Raw genomic sequence first — 6245 nt, forward strand, 5'->3', positions numbered from 1 at the left:
TTAGGTTAATAAATTGGTCATTGTTCAATCCAGTTCAAAGTGTATTTGGGCTAAGATGAGCTGGGTCAAGATAGGTTAAACAAGGTATTTTTTTATTCTTATACACTATTTAAAACCTTATTACAAAAGATATTCATGTTTTGATATTTATTCGACCTAAACATATTTTAGTTACAAAATATATACAATCCATCTTAAAAGACACCAAATCCATTATTTGTGCGTTCAATAAAGAGATTTAGTTACACCTTTTTTCTTTTTTCTCTCATTTCCTCTCTCTTCTCTCTTTCTTATAACACAAGATTGGCCCATTTCCATATTTTAAAATTAGAGCGAGAAGGGGCAATTTGTGAACGGGACTGTGTCATTTTAAAATTAGAAACGCTTCTGGAGCAGCTTTTTCATTTTTCGCAAAATTGTACAAAGTTTTTTTCTAATGACATCCAGTTGGTTCTACCAAAAATTGAGGAAAAGACATACTCCATTTTTTAGGCAGTTGACATACCAAGTCTAATAAATTTAGTAGTATTGGTTGACGACTTCAATGGAGGAAAAGACATACTCCATTGAAGGTGCACATACTTTTCAAACAGGCTTGATGTTTACAAATTGGATAAAAATAAAGAAAAAGTGTTTCGCCCAGACAAGGAAGAGAACAGTTATTTGTTTCGTCTTTTTTCTTCCACGCCATTGAAATGCATTAGCTCAATACTCTTTTGGACCCTATGAAGTTGACAACTTCAAGATGTATAGAAAATTGGTTGATGATTGATGGTCCCATGAGTCATGACACGATTGCTTTCAGAGCGTCTTTGATATATCGGTATTTGAATGAAAAACCCAATTCCTTGGCCCTCGATGGAATCACCTTCTGCCCATCCAACACTTAAAATACACATTACCAGGCATTTGGATAATATTTGGTTGAAGTTAATGGGAAAAAAATAAAAGTATAAAAGTATAATATATACATAATAGTTATATATTATACAACTTATCTATAATTTTCATATATTATTTCTACCCAGTTATATACAACTACAATATCATACAACTTAAATACAATTTTTATACAAATTTTATACAATATGTCTTTTGTATATTTTGTATTTGATTTATACATAGTAAAAATAATTGGGAATACAACTAATTATATATTATACAATTTATCTACAACTTTCATATATTATTTCTACACAATTATATACAACTACAATATGATACAACTTAAATACAATTTTTATACAAATATTGTTCAACTTCCATACAATATTTAAGTAAAAAAAATATATATATAAACAATAAAATATAATTTTTCTACAAATTTACTACAACTTTACTACAATTTCGTAAGTATAATGTATGTCATGTCGTCTTCTTCTTTTTCGAGTTTCAATCTGAAATGCAACTAAAATCAAGTCTAATCTTCACCAAAACACCCTCAAAATTGAGATATAAACTCCAAACAATATTCCTAATTGTTTGCAACAACACCCAATTCAAACAAATAATGGTTTTTGAAAACCCAAATTCGAATTCAAAACTTTTTAATGGCTGTCAATGATGGAATTGCTGCTCTATTTTTCTTTGCTCTACATTACTGGAATTAGGGATTGAGAGATATAGAGAGAGACGTAGAGAGAGAGAGAGCGCAAGAGGGAGAGAGAATAAGGATGGAAAATAATTGATTTCTAATATAAAGGGATACTCATTTAATTCATAAAGTGTATATAATTGGTAAATTTGTATATAGGATGTAATTAAATTGAAACTTGAGTAGGGGGGTAATAAAGTTTCAAATAGTGTATAAGAATATAAAAATCTCGCTAAACAATGAATCAAAACCCAACCCGCCCAACTTGACCCATGTTTTAGAACCATGCTCATCTTGCATAAATAAAGCCTTTTACCTTTCATACACCTATGTATAAAAGGTAAATAAATACTATTAGTATTTTGGGAATCAAAAAATATTTTCTTACATAACAAATTAGTATTTAAAATGTCTAAGTTGAAAAAATATTTTGCAGGTGGGGTGGATGGTGCAGAAAAATGAAAAAACAGAAAATTAAAAATACAAAAAAAAATAAAAAAATTGCGAGGGGTGGGGGTGGTTGGGGTGGTGCAGAAAAACGAAAAAACAGAAAACAGAAAATTAAAAATACAAAAAAAAGTTTTTAAAAAAAATCAGGTGGGGTGGATGACTAGATGGTGCAGAAAAACGAAAAAATAGAAAATTGAAAATTGAAAATACAAAAAAAAAAAAAATATATATATATATATATATATATATATATATATATATATATATATATATATATATATATATATATATGTAAATTTCTAGATAAGTTGGGTTGAAATCCCTTTGTTTTGGGGTGAGCTTCATGGGTTGTAATTGGGCTACTTTATGGGTCAGAATGAACTATAAAAAATAATGGGTTAACTTGGGTTCAGTCCAAATTGACCCATGAGCTAAAATGGTATAGCACAACCCATTAATCTCTGGGCGGGTTGGGCGAATTGGATGGGTTTGGGCTTAAATTGCCACCCCTAGCCCTAACCCAATTGCATAGTCAAGATTGTAAAGTTTGACTACCTCATTTGTTTTGCCCTAGAAGTATAATTGTAAATTATTTTTGAACATTCAATAATATTGTTGAGTAGCTTTTTTGCAACTCATATGTTTATTCCTCTTAAACTCTTAAAAATACAATACGTTTTAGTAATAGGTAATAATAGAGCAGTCTATAATCAAGAATCTCAAACCAAATGCAGAAATTTTGATGAAGTTCATGAAGAACCTGCAAAATATTGCAACTGTTGAGTACTATGCGAATGATGCACGAATTTATTTAAGTTTCAGCTAAGATCTGATCATGAGTGAAAGTTTTATTTGTGATGTACACATGAATCCTTGACCTACAAAATAAATGAACTATAAAAAAATTACTAGTGTATATCGTTCTTCTTTGTATGATCTAAAGTGAATCTCTCACTCTTCTTCTTCACATGGTCGGCAAGAGGAGGAGGCCTTTGCTTTTGCTTTAGGCCCTAACTTTTGAGGGGCCCCATTTCCTAATAATAGTACATGTATATGCTATTTTTTTCTAACAAAAATTAAACACTATGGTATAATAACTATAGAAAAACTATAAAAAGGTAAGTAAACTTTTGGAATAGCACTTAATATGTAGAAAAAAAAATTAGGTAACAACAATAACTCGTTTAGATCCTAACTTTCCTTTATATAAATTATTCTAGGTCTATTGGAATAAATAAGCTAAATTATACTTCTTATATTTTACTTCTTACGAAGAACTTATACTTTTATCTTTTTTTTCCCCTTGTCCAAGTATATTATTATTCTATCAAATACAAGCCCTGTAGTGCATTGCACATTTTTAATTACATTCTCTCCTTTTCACTGTTTCAAGCATTGCAATAAGCAAATTTACGTAGTGATACTCTAATTTGATATAATTAAAGTTATCAAAGTCAAGAATCAAGTTCAGTTATTCTAATTTTATTCTATTATCTTTTTTCAATCTAAATTTTGTTATTTTTATATTTTTATTTCATAAGTATATTATGCCTTTTATATTTTTCTTACCTTAGATCAACAATATATCAATATATCAAAAAATATTTAATGAATTTGATGTATATTATTAACTAAAAAGGAATTATTAGAAAAAATCAATTATTAAAAGAATAATTAACAATAATGCAACTCAAGCACGGAGGGTGTGAAGATTTTCTTATAGATGTTTAAAATAAAGGCTTATTATTATAGTTTGACTTTAGACAACCAAATTTATTGAACCGTGTTGCTTCTTCATCTTAATATTTCTAATTTATGCTCCAAAACTGAAGAAGTTCTTTCTTTTTCATAATTCTTTTATTTTCTTTAGTTACTTAGTAAGCCTTGTAAAACATGAATTTCTTTATTTGATGAAATTAGCCTTTTTCATCACCCAATGAGCCCCATTTTTTTTTAATGGTCTCTAGTTGTACTTTTTGTCCAACCTTATTTTTCTTTTAAAAAGTTAAAAAATAGTAGTTTAATTATTATTTTACATTATAACGTGACTTTTGGTCCATTTGTTATTCATGTCAGAATAAATGATGTTTAAAAACTATTCAAATATAAATAAAGAGTTTTGTATTTTCAAATGATTATTGTTTTCAGTTTTATACGCTTTTAATGTTTCTCTTTCTATATTTGGATTTCTCTAAAATTTAATTTCTGACATTCTGCGTGAGATGGAATCAACCATCTACGTTCATATCTTTTGAGCTGTAAAATATTTTCTTCCTTGTACATATTTAGTGTAACGATCCGATCGGTTGTTTTGAGTTCTAGCGCATCATTTAGTGGTTTGAGATCCTAAGCAACTTCACTTCAGGTATTATGACTTGTACGCATGGTCGGAATTTAATTTCGGGAAGATCGAAGATGATTTGGAAAGAAAATTCTAATTTCGGAAGCCTTAAGTTGGAGGAATTGAATAAAGTGTGATTTTTGAGTAGACGGCCTCAGAATCGGGATTTGAAGGTTCCAATAGGTTCGTATGATGATTTTGGACTTAGGAGTATGCCCGAAGCGGGCTTGGGATGACCCGAGAGCGTTTCAGTGCCTATTATGGAAGTTGGCATTTTTGGAAGAATTTCCTAAATTTGGATTGAAGTGCATTTCAATGTTATTGATGTCCGTTTGGGATTCTGAGTCTGGGAATAGCTCCGTATGGTAATTCTGGTATTGGAAGTGCGTCCGGATGTGGATTTGGAGGTCCATAGGTCATTTCGGGGTCATTTGACGAAAGTTAGAAATTTGAAGGTTTTGGAGAATTTGACCGGGAGTGAACTTTTTAATATCATGGTTGGATTCCGATTCCGGGAGTTGGAGTAGGTCCGTAATGTCAAATATGACTTGTGTGCAAAATTTGAGGTCAATCGGACGTGATTTGATAGGTTTCGGCATCGATTGTAGAAGTTGAAGTTTCAAAGTTCACTAAGTTTGAATTGGAGGGTGATTCGTATTTTAAGCGTTGTCTGAAGTGATTTAAAGGTTTGGTATATTTGGTTGAGATCACGAGGGCCTCAGGTGGATTCCAGATGGTTAACGGATCAAGTTTGGACTTGGATGAAATGCTGAGGCAGCTGATACCCGATGCAATCGCACCTGCATGAAAAGGGTCGCAGGTGCGAGCCACGAGTCGCAGGTGCGAAGGAGAGGAGGCTGGTTAGCAACCGCAGGTGCGGAACATTTGGGCACACCTGCGAAGGCGCGGGTGCGAAGTGGGCAACGCAGGAGCAAGCGATGGGCGCAGGTGCGACGCATGGACCGCAGAAGCGGACGCGCAGATGCGCTACATGGAGCACAGATGCGGGAATGTTGGGCTGAGCTTGAACCGCACCTGCGATGGAATTTCTGCAAGTGTAGAGCCGCATAAGTGGCTAGTGCACCGCAGGTGCGAGGATCGCTGGGCAATGAGGTTTTATAAAACGGGATTTTGGCTCAATTTCACTTCATTTCGTCCACGGGAGCCGATTTTGGAGCACTTTTGGAGTGCCATCTTCATCAACTATAATGGGGTAAGTGATTTATTCACATTGTGAGTTAAATACATGGTTGTTACATGTATTCATGCATGAAAATTTGTAAAAATTTGAAATTTTGAAGAAAAATCTAAAAATTGGTATACTTGGATTTTGATCACGAATTTGGGCATGAAATTGAGAATAAATTATATATTGGAGTTCGTAGTGCTATGGGTAGTGTCTGTCTTCAAAAATTTTCGGAATCCGGACACGTGGGCCCGAGGGTTGCTTTATCAATTTTTCGAGCGGAGTTGGAAGTTGTTATAAATTGATTAATTATGAATATTAGAGTATATTTTGATTGGGCTGCACCTTATTTGAATAGTTATGGATCAACGGGCATCTGTTTGAGGTGTTAGAGAGGCTTTGGAGCCGGTTATGAAATTTCGGAGCGAGGTAAGTCTCATGTCTAACTCTGTGAGGGGGAAATTACCCCTAGGTGTTGTATATTGATGTGTGCTACTTGTTGTGGGGGCTACGTACGCGCGAGGTGACGAGAGCCCGTACGTAGCTACATTCATGTTATTGTCCGGGTAGGCTTAGGTTCACATCATGTTATAGCTGTATTATTTGAGTAGTCTCTCGCCTATTAAATTCCTCTGTTTTACATTACTACTTGAGAGTAGACTTGTTATTGTAGA

This window comes from Nicotiana tabacum, chromosome 23 (assembly GCF_000715075.1).
Source record: "Nicotiana tabacum cultivar K326 chromosome 23, ASM71507v2, whole genome shotgun sequence".
In the NCBI taxonomy this organism is placed as follows: Eukaryota; Viridiplantae; Streptophyta; class Magnoliopsida; order Solanales; family Solanaceae; genus Nicotiana; species Nicotiana tabacum.